At 38.3% G+C, this 18,198-nt stretch overlaps 1 protein-coding gene across 1 annotated transcript in view; it reads right to left on the bottom strand.

Moving 5' to 3' along the window:
* Positions 1–216: 216 nt before the first annotated feature.
* Positions 217–18,198, bottom strand: part of kcna4 (potassium voltage-gated channel, shaker-related subfamily, member 4) — a 49,225-nt gene continuing 31,243 nt past the window's right edge. The window contains exon 2 of the mRNA XM_051378914.1: positions 217–8,132. The gene's annotated coding sequence lies outside the window, so the exon portion shown is untranslated. The remainder of the gene's footprint in view (positions 8,133–18,198) is intronic.

The following is an 18,198-nucleotide window of genomic DNA, read 5'->3' as shown; positions in this document are numbered from 1 at the left end:
AGGCTATAAACTTTTACAAGTCTCAAAATGACCTAACTACAAAGCTATCGGTCATTTCTGTTTGCTGCTCTGATGCTCTCAGCTCAAAGTCGGCTAAACTACTTTTGAACCCGAGGTAGTGTGTGGGTTTAAAGTGAGATGCTGCTGCAGTAAAATCTATGTCCTAGTCATCAGCAGTTCACCTCTGACAAACAAAAAAAGCACACCTTAAAACACTTCTGTTTTCTGAATTTTTATTTAATATATTATATTTTTCTTTAATCAACATTGCACATATTCCATTTTCAATCACATCTCATATTGCTGTCTACAAAATGTTATGAATGTAGAAAATCCAGAAGTCGGAAGGTTTACCAAAAAATAAAACAAAGAAGAAAACAAAAAGGGAGAATTAAGGTCAGAAGTGACAAGCTCCAAAGATACAGAGAGATAGAGAGAGTGAAAGAGAAGGAGAGGAGCACCCTCAGGAAAAAGAATACAAACATACCTTGGATTAGGATGCATTTTTCTCAAAACAAAGCATCATGCAGAATAAAAGCAAGGCTGGCCAAAACTCACATGGATATTTCTCAACACCTGAACTGTAGAAATATTTTACATGTTCGTTAATAGTTACTGTCAGTTTTCCTTTGCTGATTGATGATAATTTCCCTCTTTTGTTATGAGTGACAAGGCAGTGGCAGATAAACAGTTTGAATATTAAGCATTCGCATAACGTGAAGCAGTAACATTAAAACAAATGCACCACCACCGTCTTCCCAAAACACAATTATGCCAGAGCAGCAACATCTCTGCTGGCTGCATGTAGATAGTTTACCTCTCTGTAGGTGAGATGATAGTGAGAATCATAATGACTAATGTAGATATACTGGATTATAACCATCGCTTCAGTGTGACCGTGGCCTTGGCTGACCAAACTGCACCAACTTGCATAGACACCTGATTATTATGGGTTTAAATCCCATCCTTGTCCTGTCAAACTCTCATGTAAATATATATTTTATATTTGTATGTTTGTGTAGCTCATTATTTTATTTAACACACAGTGGCCCGCCTTCATCAAGCTCTCGTGGAGTAAAGTTGAGAAATACAAAGACACTTGAGACTTTGTCATCTAAATATTAAATTATATTGTAGATTGATGAATCAGAGACAAAAAATGGCAATTTACACATTGTATGTCAAACGTATACATGCTAAATGATTCTTGGCCCATACATTTGGAGGCTTGTTGAAAATAAATGTGCCATGCCACCACATGTAGTCTGTTGAATGTAATCTGACAAAAGATCTGCTGCGGTTACCAAGTGTCACCATAGTAATAGTGTAGTACACAGCGTCTAATCATCCATTAATGTTCTGTGCTTTCAAAATCTTCTTTAAGACTGTCAGCAGGCTGTTAAATCTATCAAGAATTACGGTGGCCCTGAGAGCTCAACACACTGCAATTAAAGAAAACACATTCAAAGGGGCAAAACACGGTCAAAGGACAACACATGTCCAACATAACAGAATGCACTGCAAATATAGAAAACACAACCAAAGAAAATCTGAATTTTGTTGTATTTTCTTTATTTGCGTGTTTCAATTTAACCATGTTTTACTTTTTTTTTAAATGCTTTAACAACGTGGTGAAGATTTTTCTTATGTTGAAGTGTGTTCAGCTCCCAGAGCATTGAACTATTTGTTACCAAAAGTGATATGAAGCAATACATTGCTATATCACAGACCATAAGACCTAACATTCGTGTTGTTTTCCATTAGGGCTGCAACTAAGGATTATTTTAATAACTGATTTAATTAATTGATTTATTGTTCAATAAAATGTCACAAAAATTTTGAAAGATACCTTTTATATATTCAGATTGTTTGACAGAAAAACTCAAAGATAATCAATTGACTGTCATATATGGCAGATTAAAACAGTCCCTCCTGGAAGTTGCAATTGCAACAATTAAAGCAAATTCAACCAACCCATGTGAATTCTGTGCGACCTTGCAATTTTGTCCAATCACCACAAAATCATTATATATGTCACCAAACTCGCTTCCTTGTTTCTAGTTGTGTCCAAACAGTGGGATTTTATCCTCACTGGAACAAGATGCTTTTTATTTATAATGAATTATAGACAAAAAAAAGAGATCATAATCACAACTATTTGTGTGATTGTCATTTTCTCCCACTATTTTATTGCAAAGAAAAATGCCTATAAACTTTGCAACATGCATTTTTTAGAAAAGCGGCCATGATATCAGGCATTTCAGTTCCAAAAAAAGCCTGTGAAATCCTGGAGGGACTGTTAAAACCATCAAATCCTCACATTTGAGAAGCTGGAACCAGAGAACGTTTGGCATTAATGCCTAAAAAAATCACTAAAACGATTATCAAAGTCTTTGCCAATTCATTTTCTGTTGACTCTCTAATCGAATAATCGACTGGGTGTTGCAGCTGTGTTTGTGATCCACAATCAAAGACATATCTCTTTAATTGTACTGACTGTAAAGCTCATATCTGAATGTCCAGTAGCTTCATGAATGAGGGCTGGTGTAATTACTGTAGGAGTGTGTTCACATATCCGTTTGAGACACGCAGACAGGACAGCAGCAGTCAAGTTGCTCAAGGAAACTCTGGCAGCAGTGAACTCACTGGCTGCTGTGACTCTCGGACTCCGTGTGTGTGTGTGTGTGTGTGTGTGTGTGTGTGTGTGTGTGTGTGTGTGTGTGTGTAACTTTTTTCACACTATGACACTGTGATACATTGGTGGAAATGCTAATCCCCCTCTTCTTCAGCATATAATTCCTATAACATAGTCTGTCTCCTCACTGCTCTGGTACACTATGAGCCAGAAAGCGAACAGTGTTCCAAAATAAGAAAGTTACATTTGGGTATATTTAAGCTAATGAAGGCTGTTATCATTAAATCAATGTTATAATCTCCGATAAAATGTATCATCTTGTAATTATCACCAAAATGACAGCTTTATGGAGTGACCACTGAGTATTTCTCAGATCAAATGCCGTGTGGTATCCTTGTTGTTAACCCAGTAATTTGAGCAATATCCTGACATTAGCTGTCTATACCAAGGCCTTTCAACAAATACGTATAAATTCTCCAAAGCATTTTATTTGTCTCCTATCTGAGACAATTTCCTAAATACAGATGTGACCAGGCAAACACTGTAATCATTGTATTTGCAGCAAAGAGCACTAATACTGTTCTGCAGGAAGCAGATGGTGCAAAACAACCCGAAATCTGGTCTGTCACATACTATTCAGCACAAGTACTAAACGAACAGAAACTGCGTCACTGTTCAACAGTTTTGCATTGCTCCTCATAAGCCACCTTGTTTATAAGGAGATTAAGACATAAAACGGGTTCCTAGTGTTATCTAACGCTGTGGATGTTACAGCAAACACTGTTTCTATCCTCAGACTAATGCGTTACTTTTATTTGTGTATGTGTCCATGATATGTTATATCAAACTGAGCCTTATGGAGACGTCTACAGTGCTGCCTGGGTGCAATGTGAAGATATTGGGCTTAGTCAGTTTGTCTTTTTTAAATATGTCCCTCAGCTTTTGGAGAGCTCTCTTTTTAAACCAAATTCAGGACATGAACAATAAACTTAGATGTCCAAATAGTTTCTGGATCCCATCCATCCTGATCACTATGGGCAGTCAGTGTTGCCAGATTGGCCTTTTTTATTTATTTGATGAGGTGGATAAGAAATGCTTTTGGGCAGCTTGTGATGATTTGGGCTACTTTTTATAGCAAAAATGTGGATCAGCTGCTAATCTCTTCTGAGAACTGACCCCGTCAATTTCAATAATACTCCTCAGTAAAAACATGAGATTTAAGTTTAGTACACCTCGGGTGAAACTTTTTTCCTAGTTATTATTTAGTTATAGCTGTGGTAAATGATCTGTAAATCTTATATCTATTTGCACAAGCAAATATTTGAATGTTAAACTGCTATGCAACAGATTTGGTTGAGATTTTCATTGTTATAACCTTGTTTAGGGTGGCTTGGGGTTTGCCTAATTGTACAAATAAAACAGGAGGATGGAGGAAAATCCTGAGGCTCCTTCCCAGCACCTGTTTTATATATGAAAATTGAAAATTAGACTATATTTATGACGAATTGGAAGGCCCGGTGATCCGATTGGGCTGTTTTGTGTCAGCCTAATCTGGCAACACTGAAAGCTGTTTAAATTTAGTACATCACTAAATCTTAACACAGGGCTGTTGTTTTGCATGGCTTTAGATCTGTGGTCAATTGGTTGTTTTTTAGAAGAAATCCTTTGTTATTGATTCGCAGAGGCATTCGACTTAAAGTTAATCTTACCGAGTTGCTCAGTGGAAAGCACAGAGGATTGGAGGAGTCTCAGAGATGTTTAGGCCTCAGAAATACGTGAGCTTCAACAGAAAAGCAGTTTCTCACACCGAGATGCGAAATCAATCCACAACAAGAATTTTCTTTCTAATGAGCTCAGTTCTATTCAATTTGACAGGCTGTTTGTTTTTAACATTAGAACTGAAAATGAATCGCCTCCTTTTCTTGCTCCTCTGGCCAGTAGCTGCGACTGTGACTTTAATCATAATTTTAAAAAAAAACCTCATCTCACCTTGTTCTGTGTGTTATCTAACGCCCCATCTGTTAACCTCCCTAACAGCTTACAACACTTATCACAAAATAAGTACTACAGGTAATTTTAACATCCACAGGAATATCTAGTAAGTCGAAGAAAATGTTGATTTTGTTTTTTAGTCTTTAGGATATTTTTTCACTCATGATATGAACCTCTTGATAAATATCCATGTGGATAACTGAGGTTTATAACCTTTTTATTTTGAGTCTCATTCAACTCACACATGAGGATAAATAGTTTTTCTATCTGTAATATTCAATCTGCTTCAAAATTGACCTTTATTATTTTCTTGCTTCGTACATTATAGTACACTGCCATTCTCTGGGTTACTACTGATGTCCTGATTTAAGTGAGGGCACTGTATCAGTGCAACTTGACATAATTGCAGCCTCTAACCAAATGAATAGTTTTACTTCATAGATTGAGGAAATGACCGTCCAGTTAAACAGATTTCTTTGTCTCCTTTGGTGCTATTTGTTCTGCTTGATTGGACGTGGTGGCCTCGAAGATCAATTCTCATGCTTGTCCTGTTCTTTTTCTCTCTAGCAACCTGTGGGCATATTACTCTTTGGCTTAGCGTCTTCTGTGCTGCTTTGTGATAATACAGAGCTGCAGCTCAACATATCACTAGCTAGATTAATTTGTCTCTCATTAACGGCTGTTGATATGATAGTTCTGCATCAGAATTCAGCCTCAAATCATCAGGCCGGCCCCTCTTGATGAAACTCCAGGCCAGAACTAAGGCCACTGCCGGCTGATCCGCTCAGGTTCGGAGCAGCTTGTGATTGAGGCCCATAATCTGACAAGATTAGTGTGCTATAATTTACCTCTGAAAGGACATTTTGGAATATACACTTGGCTAAGAAGATTGTACAGTAAATATGTAGCTTCAGCAGGCAGCTGGTTGGCTTTGCTTATCTTAGCGTAAAGACTAGAAAAGGAGGAAGTTTAGCTCGCCTGGCTCTGTCCAAAGGTAACAAAACTGGTTTTGTTGGAGTAAGTAACACACTATATGTTGTCTGTTATAGTTCATACATACACTGAAGTGTATGTTTTACCATGGGTTATGTGCTGAATCATTATTTGGTAACTTCTTGAAGTCTTGTCATCACTGTGAGGTTGCCAGGCAACCAACAGATGGGCCACTACTTGATCCAAATGGCTGGAGGTCCTGATGTAGAACTATTAATATGATGAGCTTGAATATTCATATGATATGCATAAATAAATAAGGGGTAAGCTAACTGGTTGCTGGCTGTAGCCTCATATTTACTGTATCCACATTAGAGTTTCATAGATCTTCTCATCCAACTCTTGGAAAGAGGTGTATTCCCCAAAACTATTTGTAAAACTGTAAAACTACTGTTACCTAAATCCTCATGTAATTGTCCTCTCTTGTAGTTAGCTTATTCATTCTCAAATAGATAATTAAATAATCTGATCTGAGTTAACAGGCAACCTGATATGACAGTCCACTGTCAGTTTAATTTTCAGTTTCAGTTATCTTTCTTTTCTTTTACTTATTTTTGAAAGAAGCAACAACTTTCGATTTCACAGTCCCTAAACTGTGTTGGAGATTTTCTGGTAAAACTTTTGGTGTGGACTCCCTCCCAATAAAAACAACCTTCCCATAAGGATTTCCCAAGTAAACTATTGACATCTGTTTTAAAACTGTTGTGGCTATTTTGTGGTTACGAGTTTTTCTGACGCTAAGGAAATATCTGGAACATTCAGTAAACAGCTTTTCTGAGGGATGCTATTATTGAGGTAATTACAGATACGAATTTTTCGGAAAAAGTGAAGAGAATGTGAACTTTGGATTTTCTTTAGGAGTATAGGAAAAAGACACTAGGATCAAGAGCTCTTAATTCAAGCTTTTTAAGTGCCATTATAGTTGACACAGTATGCAAAAGATGTTTGTCAAAGGAAAATATGGGAAAGTAAAATACTGTCTTCAGTAAAATATGTGATACAACTTACTACTACTTCCAAAAACTAAAATAAAACTGCCATGTCAGTGGACATTTCTAATCATTAAATTCAAGGGCAACATTGCAGGTCTAAGAGAGGTAACAAACTCCAACGCTTCTCTGACAAAACTGCACAAACAACATCAGCAGCCTCATGTTTTAGTATGCCAAATCAATGAGTAGGTGGAATTTTCATGGGCAGTATGTAAAAAAAAAAAAAGAAAAGAAAGACAGAAAGAAAGAAACTGCCAAAAACATGACAATGAAGAATGTTGGAGCAGCATTCGCAACAATATGAGTAACATGATTGTATCAGCGAGAACAAACCAAACACAGATGATTATGATCGATGGTCATAACAGTCAAAGAAAGTAAAAAGTCTCAATTTACTCTATCTGCAACACATCTTAGGACACACAAGTATAAATGTCTGCTATTTACATTTTTTTTCCTATTCAGTGTGCATCTATGTCACAACATTTTCCAGAAGTCCACAACATACAATAAATTCAGGGTTTCACTTTGGTTATGTAATTATCAAGGCTAGGTTTAAAAAAATATATAACACACGTCCATGTTACTTTTGCATACAGTTAAATTCAAAGTGAAAACATATCAACAAAGCAGCTGGTCAGCTCTAAATTTGCATCTGAGAAAAAAACCTAAGGTATTTCATCTTTGCGTCGATGATTCTCGGGCGGTGAAAGCCCGGCGAGTTTCATCCGCTGTTTTTCTGTGATAGAAAGTAAGTGTGGCAGATATTTATGATGGTGTTTATGTGCCTGACATCTTTGCTTTAGTGTAAGTGGATCTTAATGTAAGAGGATATTCTTCTGATGTATTTCAGTGTGTTGCATTGAGCCAGTCAATATATGTCTCATATTTCTCTCCCAACCCTCTATACACTTTCTGAATGAGGATTTTCATGTGTTATGACACGATGTGAATTAAGAGTTTGTTGCCAGCATTTGAGTGAGCAACTCAGGCCAGCCTTGTTTGGTTGACAATATGAAACAAGATAAAAATAGATTAAGTCGTACTGTGCTGACTGCACATAAGCAGAGAGCAAACTCACCATTTAGTAACCAATGACACCTACGAAGCCGACCCAACTAAAACATTATGTCGACATTACAACCAAACATTATCTCTATCATATTAAAATATTCACATCTGTTCCTTACAAGACACTTTTTTCACATGTAAAGAAAACATCTTTAAACTTTTATAAGTCTCTTAGTTTCATCACTTCATATATCAGTATATGTGTAGTAATTAAGGCAATCATTTTGGGCCACGACTTACTCATTTTCCAACTTCAGTCTCAACCCTCGAGGGTTTGTTTACTGATGTCACACAGTAGCTCTCATCCACTCGTCCAAATGCCGAGTCCCGTTCAATTGTTGCTTTTCAGTCTCCGCTCGTGCTCAAGATGACCAGTCACAATGTTTTGCTTGCTCTCTGCAATTTTCCAGAGATGTGGGGGATACTCCCTCTCCTTGTAACTGGCAGCGCTGCAACAGAGAGAGAAACAGGAAACGGATGCGAATCTATCATCATTCTTGAGAAAATGGCACCCTGAACGCCAAACTGATACTGCACATATTTTCCTTTCCCACCCAGAGGTTGGGCAACATGCATCCCACTAAAGATAATAATCAAAGCCCTTAAGCAGCAATTCCTTTTGAAGCACTTGGGGAGGGGTTATGTCTGAGGTTTGTTAAGCACATTAACTGTAGAATACTACCTCAATAGTGGGTCACAGAGTTGCAGAAAAAAATAATAGTCTATCAATATGTACCACTTCACACACAGGTTTTCCTTTTTATTTCCCCTTAAGTAGCTCAAAGGTTGTTAAAATCATCTTATTTCACTTTGACAGTTTCATATTAATTAAAGTTGAAGTTCTGTTTTGCATATATACAATGTTGTCACTGAGTAAAATATTCAATCCAAAGGCACCATGTTTTTTATTCTTGCACCGTTCAATCAAATGTAAATATTCTAGATGGTGAAAAAGTCTTATTGTAGTACTTAAAACACTGTTGTTTGTTTGGGAGCATTTAAAATCTTTGATGAGTGTGTAATTTATAAATACATTTTATGTAATGCAAAAAAGAAGAAGAAAAAATGTCATACACATATTTGGTGTCTTTGGAAACTTTAGGATCATCAGTAGAATTTAAATAAGACTGTGTTGGTTTGAACAAGAGTACAGCATGAGTTTTTAATGTCTAGTCTACTGGCGGGCAGCTGTGGTTAATGGTAATACTAAAATTCAGTTTAATTCAGTGAACTTTATTCATCCCTGCAAGGACAATTGTACTCATCATGTCAACAAATACACACATAATACAAAAAAACCCACTGATAATCACAAAGTAAAAACAATCAAATGCTATAACCCTAAAAACTATATGTGGAATTGGAAATAAATACATACAGATAATATCTAAATATCCTCACAAAACAAAAAGTAATGAAGCCACACAAAAGCATAGAAAATAACCCATGAAGAACAGAGAAGATGGATGGCAGGAGAAGGGATAAAAGACTTTAAATTACTTTTACAGGCAGGTGGAGCATAGGATAGACCGCATCAGTCATTTCAGCAAGTGCCCCAAAAACGACATTTGTTTATGTTCAAGTCACAAAGTTCTCTAGCAGCTGCAGTAAATATGACTGGAGTGAAGGAGGAAGTCAGGTGACGTTGTTATAGTGCGACTAAGTCTGTGTAGGGAGGAGGCCGGGGTGGATAGATGGGTCAACAAAACACTGGCGTTCGACTCAGGAGACCTGGTGTTCATTTCAAACCGATTATCAACTGATCACAACAACCGCTGCTAAGTGGCATTCAGCCTAATATCATCCTGTTCTGTATCTGTGTTTGTAATGTTGATTTAGCTCAAATTTAAATTCCTTCTTCATGAAGTGTTTAAGTTATTCTGGCTACCCCCTGTAGGGTGAAACATTTCACAGAATAACTGTTCTGTGTCATAGCTATTTGTGCTTATTAAGATGCAGACTATTAGAGACAAGCGTCCTCTTTTAACAGAGCAGCTGTTGTATAATTCTCCACCTCAATAATTTCAGGATTTCCACATAGTCTCCCTGGAGTAGCAGACATTCTGTATGCAATCATAGCTGCAGCAGGCACAAGGCAATTACAACAAACATACTGAGTGTTTTTATCTAATTCCCTTATTAAGATTTTGGAGCTAAACCTGTGGTTGTTTATGTTTCAGGTTTTGTTTGTTTGTGGATCTACTTTACTAAATACACAGGTACTGTGTCCTTGTATTTACCCTCGAATACCCTGTACCTGTAATGATAAGAGGACAAATATGAAATTCAATATTCCAGTCAGAATAAACAGTGAATATACAGAGAGAAATTACTGATGTGTGGCAACAAGGAGAATTCATGTGAGATCAGAGGATATCCTTAATATTATTCAGTGTCTGCTACCTCACACTTATTTAACTCTGAGGCTAAAATGTCGGTGTCACTCCGAGAAAGGAAAATGAAGTAAGTTGTTTACAGTGGAGCACAGTGTTCTGCACTCAAGTCCTTTTTCTCAGGTGTTTGTGTTGAAATAAAAGCAGCTCCTGTGTGTGTCGAGTTTAAAGTAGGCAACCTACAGCTGGAGGGAAACAGGGCCATACCGGGACTGCATACTACAACACCAAAATACACACTGAATGAAATGTTAGTTGGTATGTTTGTTGCTGCTGCAACATGACGACAGGTGACCCATACTGCGATCTGAGAATCAAAGCCATTATTACTGTGCAGAAAATTTCATAAAGACATAAAAAAACTTTTGTATGAGCTGATACCTGGCAACAAATTAAGCTTCATTTCTTTCTAATGGAAGGCTGTGATATTAGAATGAGTCATTTGTTGTGTGAGGAGCTTTGTTGCAATGAGTTTACTGAAGATGATTAAGATAAAAAAAAATGAAAAGGAGCAAGGCCTGACTCCAGGAGTTTTAGAAGTGGCTGCCAGATTTGCACATTTTGGTTGCCAAAGTTGTCAGAATGCCAAATTTTATAGTATTTCATAGTGTATAACTGCAGAATTAATTTTCCTGTGTAGCAAAGAAACAAAGAAGATATATTAAAATGGTCATCGAGTTATTAAGTACTGTGCCCTTTATGTAACGAGGCAAAAGGTAAGGGTGTGGAAATAGGGTACTGAATTGTGTTTGACTCTCATGCAAGAGTTTGGAGTTGCGCACTGTCACAGACCTGTAAAATATTCAGAATTTTATTTAAAAAAGTGTTTCAGTTGCCAAACCCTGACCATACCTTAAAGGACAATTCTGGTCTCATTACATTTTTCATAAATGTGGTTGTTGTGACTTTAGGAGTCATGCTAACTTTGCACTTGCTACCTCTGTTGCAAAGATTCAGGAAAACGAGGACTCACTCAAGACACTGACAACATTTACGTGCACAAAATATTCCGCCCTTGGCCATTATTGCAAAAAGACAATTGTCCTACTAAGCTGTTTACATGGCTAATGACAATGATTGGTTGGTTTGTTTCCAAATCACAGAGCTGACCATAAACAGGCAAGAGGCTGTGTGTCACAAACTGCAGTAAAAATCACAACTGAGACGCAAATTCCGAATGCAGTGTATGCATGTCCAAAGACTGGCATGTTAACATAGTCACTGTAGGCAGGACCAAGCTGTGGGAGCCTCCTACAACTTTCCAAATAGACACTTTTACATTAATCACTTTAAACACTTCTCTCTAAGTCTGACCAAAAGTATATACAGAAAGATGACACCTGATACGGCCATATGGCTAACTGCAGAAGCATCTACAGTAGGAGAACAGAGAGTTATGGGTACATGTGGGTCACAGTGGAGCAGACGCTAACATCTCACAAATCTCAACAATGTGGTGTGCTTGTCAAACAAGCTGAATGGTTGATCCAGCTTCCACCACAAAGTCTGTACAAGGAGTTTGTCTGAAACGACACCTGTGCACATTAGCTTACTCTATCAGTCAGTGCTGAAATACTAGGAACTGATGGAGAGCACTGGTGAGGCTAGATACAATACTTCATTTATTGGGTTCCTAAGACAGTAACCGTAGAAGCCATGGAATCTGTACGTTATGTACCTGGCCTGCCAGCTGTGTGCACACCTGGATACTTTCACTTCTGTGGCACAGCAGGAAGCAGGACTGTTTTCAGTGCCACATTCATCCTACAGTCTTTCACTTTATGGCACTGCCTCCTCAGGGCTAAGCCAAGAGCATCAGGTTAAACCTGTTCAGATCTACAAAACCACCTGCTACCCAAAAGCTATCACTATTCACAATTCAAAAGCCCAGGGGCATTGGATTTAAAATCATTTGCAGAAAGCGGCCAGTTGAGACTGGAAGAGACAGAACCTGCAGGTACAATATTACGTGGGGGAAGATTACAACCCCAAAGCAGGAAATGATATTAGCATATCTGCAGGGGGTTGATAGAGTTAATAAATCCAAATGACTCAACAGTTCAACCTGATTTCTGAAATTCGCTTTACAGTTTTGGAACAAACACTATTGTCTCCCTCCATGCAGCCAAGAACTCTGAATCACTTCCCACATCATATAAGCCCTTAACAGCTGCTTTCATCTGTCAGAGAAGCAGTTGACCAATCAGAGATTAGTTGGATTAAAATCCTCTTCCTACACAGCAGTTCATTCATGAGAAATAGCAACAGGGTTGCTGACCCCTGGGTTAGGGCAACACAAAACAAAAGGACACCTCAACTTGGCTAACAGGAAGTGTGGAGGAGAAACTCACAAAAAACAGCCAGGGTTTGGTGTGTCTGTTCTGGGCTACTGTAGAGACGTGGAGGTTCAACATAGCAGACTCCATGGAAGGTGACCTGCAGTATCTGTAGATGAAAACTGTTCTAAGGAAACAGTTCCTATATTCAGGTGGTTATGCACTAATGAAAACTTGTGAACATTATATTTAATTTTGGCCAATAGATCCTCCTAAATGTTACACACTGGACCTTTTAAACTAGAGCAGTTATTAGTTTTCTGAGCGGTGTAGGCTGAGCTGAGGCCTTGACAATGTTCTCACACAAGATTACCAGATTACACATTGCTCCTTTACAGGAACATCCAACCATTGAGAATAAAGAGCACAAGTGTGACTGCAGAGATCTTGAGATCTCTGTAAGAGCAAACTCAGTGTCTTTGGACTGAAGCTACCTTTTTGACTCTTCATCACCTTTCTGACATTTGATGATGACAGTTAAGATCACCGCCGACGATGGTACATGTGTGATAAATGAATAGCAATATAGCTGCTATAAATAGCCATAGCTGTGCATAATGTCTTTGAATAAGGACAGCTCAGGCGTTCTTGGAGGGCATTAGTGATGCAACACAGACAATAGATGAAATTGTTCTACTTTTGGTTGTCCTACCGTTAAAGACAGAACAATTGATGTACAAACAGGTGCATGTCTACAGTATTTATCGTCATCTTCACCTTTCACATGGCTGAGATTGAGAACAGATAAATGCCTATGCACAGCTTTAGTTTTAGTCATAAACCTACACAGAGTTTTATATCCATCTGGCCCCTGCAGAGACATGCGAGGAAAAAAAGTTTTCCACATGGACAGAGCAATAATGTCTGTACCTCAGACTGGAACAAACTCCTCAAGAGGGCAAATAGGTGAGGACATTGGCTGTAAATACTATTACTGCTGAATCAAGTTGGGAAATGAGACATAACAGCTTCTCATTACTCGTTATCGTTGCCTGCACATCAACCCTGCAGCCTCCTGCAACCTCTGAGGTGGTAAATCTTTTCTATGAGGCAGTTAACGGACAAATCTGTCTGCCATGTTCATCTAACATAATCTCTGAGCAGTGTGTGTGATGTTTAATGTGTTGTTGGCCAGTAAACAAATTTTCCGTCTTAACAGAATGCAGTTGTACTAGAGAAGAAATTATATATATATAACATTTTAATTCAGAAATGTATATGCTGAGATCTGGACATACACACACACCCCAACATCATACACTTCAGAAATGGCGGTTTATACTATGAAAATAGTAAAATAAAATAATAAAATAAAGGAGGAAAAATGAATTTCCCTCAAGACGTACTGGTGCAATGAGGCATGGTCTGTGTCAATGGCCCCTGACTATAAGGCTGTGATTTTAGTGCGGTGTCATTTGTTATTCAGTTATTCAGCTTGGCACAAAGCAACACCAAAAAAAAACCTCTGGGTCTGCTACAGGTAGAAAACTGTCAGCTCACCCTTCACCCATTAATTTTATTTAAACTAAAACTGTATGATTATGACAGCACTTAAGCTCTCCCTCCCTTGAGAATATCCTCTCCGACACTGAAGTGTTTTTGTTAATACTCTCATCTAAATCTTCTTCTGATCTGCGTGTCACAAGCACTCTAAACTATCATCATCAAAGCAGCAGAGGGAGTTTCACAGGCAAGTCACCTGTTTCAATTTACAAAGGAAGTCTCAATGCTGCCCAAGAAACAGAGATGGTATTATAACAGACATGACTTTGACTGTCCTTTGCTAAGTATTTCAGACGTTATTTGTTACCATGGCAGTGTTTGTGTGGCTTGTCGGAGAATGAGAGGGTCAGATGATGAACAATCATGACCCACAAAAGCAGTATGTGCTTCTCTTTGGTGGGTACCAGCGAGACACAAATGTTTACAGGCCCCTCAGGAAGTTTTAAAATCACAGGATGTAGTTTTTATTAACAAATCGCTACAAAATTGCCTTGACAAATACATGTTGTATGTCTACCACATAAGGCAAGGACTGTGCTGCAATTTTTACAAATCACTGTAATCACACAGCAATTACCAATCTGATCAAATGACTCCCATCAACATCAGGTAATATAAGTGTATTTGCTACTAAATTAGGGGAGGGTTATGTTCCTAACCTGGACAGCAAAATAAAATAATCCTGCAGGGACTGACTTTAGGAGAGTGCACATGCACATGTAGCACGGTGCCTGGCTTCCTGCTTGCTGACACTAATCCAAAGGCAGCGGGGATTTTCTGCCTCTTGCTGCTTCTTGCCTCACACCCCTGCAGGGCTCTCAGATCCACACTGGCTTTCCCAGTCACACACACGAATACAAACATACACAGATGAACACACGACGGACTATAAATATTCAGGCCAGGATCGGTGGTACGTGCAGCACAATGTACGCCGGGGACATAACACACACTGTGCTCATTTCAACCCTGCCACCGAGCTCGCTGTCAGCACTTTTCTGTGGGAAAAAACTTGCACATCTGCTCATCTGATGCTGTTCATTTAGGCAGACTTGTCCATGAATGCGCTCTATGGAACCCGAACTCGAGCGCTCCCATCGCTGTTTTCTTGTCGGCTCACACCGTACTCATTAGATGTGTTAGCTGCTGCATGACAAGCCAAGCTTCAGGTGTTGTCTGTTTGTTTATGTTTGTGTATGAGGGTGAGAGGTGCAGTTTGGAAAGCACATGTGCAACACAGCGAGTCACATTACACCATGACAGACTGTCACACTGAATTAAAGGCAGGACACAAATGGATGCAGCGGTCAGGAAACATCATTAATGCCACGATGCGCCGGTCCACTTTAAACGACACATGTAGGGGTCACAATTAACAAAATGAGAGGTATGCTGAATATTACAAAACACAATTCCCAGTTATTGTTTATTCCCTGAATGAGCAGTTATCCATTGTCCAAATATACAGTTCTGTCTTTGAGTTACATAACCAATGTACAGTATATGTAGTATGATACGAGACAGCAGAAGCAGATGAAAACTGGGTTAGCGCCAATTACTTCAATGCCAGCAGCCAAATAATCTATAAGTTTAGATGTTTCTGTGACATTGATAAAAAGAGACAGCAGCTCTTATCTAATCTTTTAGCCCCACAACTTACTGACAGAACGAATGGTTTAGAGTCCAAAATGTCAAAGTCAGGACTGTTTGCAGTCTCTGAAACACATCTTGGCTGCTGTGATTAATAGGCTTAAAAGGAGAACAAGGAAATGCTAATTTAACCAAAATACAATGCTGGTTACAGATTTCTTCTTGTTGTTGATAGCGAAGTGTATATGAGTAACTGCATGGGTCCATCCCAATTAATATTGCACTGTGTGTTGTTCTGTATGTCGTATGATGTTACTCCATACTCATACATCAGTATTATAGACCTATGTCTGTTTCAATGCATTCCCCTCACCTGCTCTGCATGCCTTGAAATTATGCCCCCCACCACCCTTGTTCAGATGCGTTCTGGGGTCTGTGTCAACAACTATTTTCTACAGACATTAATGGTCCCATATTATAATCCCTTTATGATGCATACATGTTTCACATAGTGCCATCATCAGGTCAAAATTTTAATTTGAAAATACTTACTACTGACATTTGCATTTAGCTAGACGCACAGAGCCACTAACAAAGCTGTAGACTCATGCTAGATAGTTCACGACCATTTTTGTTCGACAAACACACTGTCTTGTTAGATAAACTGTTTGAAGAATTTGAACTGGGTCTTATTTAACACTGTTATAAAATACATTAGAACTGGTAATGTTGAGGTCGGTTTGGTCGAGTTTTACCGTTGTACTGCAGAAGCTGGACGTTTCAGCCACTCATCCATTACTTTTAGATGTTTACACCTTTCTGCTTGCTTGTACACATGGTGTTCAGTTGTTACTCAAAATGTGGCTAATCTATTATCTTTCCACTTAACTACAGAAGTACCCCCCAGGGTACAAGTACCACTGGTTGGGGATCACTACTACATGGGGTACTTTTTCTATCTCACTTTATTTATTTCATGTATAGATTTTAACTGTGGTCTTGGTACATTAAGCACAATTTCATAATCTGTGTGAACAAAAGCACCGAGCCGTTTACCCAAAATGAAAACTGTCATTATCTGCTCATCTCCGTCAGTCACGTCGTACCACCTCCAAACCAGCCCCCTCTATCTCGTGCCCCCGCAGGCATTTCTCACATGTGCACTTCAACAGTGACTTAATGAAACGCCTACAATCACTTACCAACAGCAGATGTAGATGCCTGCCAGTCGTGCTGCCAAGCAGAAAAATTAACATTTTGTTTCCCTTGATAATGGAAACTGCTGGCAAAACATTCCCTAACTTACAAACTAAATAACAAACTAAGACTCATTTTGCACAACTGAACCATTGGAGTTGGGTTTTGGATATTTGGTTATAAGGCTGCAGCCGTGGCGGGGCGTTAGACAGGTGCAACAACTTTAAAACTATGAAAACTGTGGATTCAAAATAACTTGATGTGAAAAAAATAATAAAAGGGTGGTTGAAATGTTTTTAACCATCTTTTTAAGCTCACTTTTTATGTGATGTGTGAGGTGACAACGAGCTAAATCTGCTGTATTTTCATTTTAAAAGTTAATTTGAAATTTAAAAGAAGAATTTAACTAGAAGAATGAGCTAATTTCACTGATCATTTTAAACCTACTAAAAAAATGTGCTTTTTTGATATTTTTGTATATGTGAAATGTGAGACGTCACATGTAATATCCCAGGTTATATTTTTCACAGGTGAAAACATTTATTTCCACATGTGATTGTTTATGTAATTTCCTGCTATAGGGTATTTTATGTAATTTATCATTACATTGACCTAAGAAAGATGTAAGACATAATTTATATAACGTTTTAAAACAGATATTCAAGAAAGCAAAGAAACAGAAAATCTGAGTTTTGTGTAGCAGAAATATGCTCTCCTCACATTGGCAACTACTGCTGCAAGTCTTTAAGGGTTTCTATGTGTCTTCTTCAGATGTTCTTTTTTTTTTTTTTAATTAATGACTTCTTCCAGGTTCAATAGTCAATTCTTCATTCCTAATTCCAGGTCAGAATGTGATCAGCTCTAAATTAGTTTATTGCTCTGATCAGACAGAACAACACTTACTGCCAAGCTTGCTAAATTAAACCTTGCTGAATTAAAATTAATCCAAACTTTGAACCGAATTTAATTGTATTTTGTCAGAGGTTTGGACCAATACACCAGTAACAAGCAATTAGTTTGAAAACTGCTGCTGAACAGCCTGTAACAGACTGTCTGATCAGTTTGATTTATCAAGCATGGCCAACAGCCTGAAACCCACTGCAGGGGAGAGATAAATCTGTTGTATATCTTATTACTTAGTGTATGTAGTGTAGTGTGAAAAAATGTATCACTGCAACATTAAGATGAAATGCAAAACAGCTTTGAACACTTCCAGGAGTTGATATTTTGTCTACATATAGAGCACTTTTTAAGGTGATTTTGGTGTGATGTTCCTCTTGAGTTCAGTGGAGTCATCTTATTGTTTGTCACAAAGGCAACCAAGCAGCTCTACAACTAAAGATTTGTCTTTAAATTCACCACTTTTTGACCTTTCCATGACCACCATTTGCACACTGCAGAAATAGTTTTCCTCCCAATTGATTTGTTGGGATACTCATATTTTTTGTCCCCCCTCTGTTGGCCTGGCTAGGATAGACAACCAGGTGCCCCCTCCC

The sequence above is a fragment of the Dicentrarchus labrax genome, unplaced genomic scaffold (assembly GCF_905237075.1).
Source record: "Dicentrarchus labrax unplaced genomic scaffold, dlabrax2021, whole genome shotgun sequence".
NCBI lineage: Eukaryota > Metazoa > Chordata > Actinopteri > Moronidae > Dicentrarchus > Dicentrarchus labrax.
This window is presented reverse-complemented; position numbering and strand designations above follow the sequence as displayed.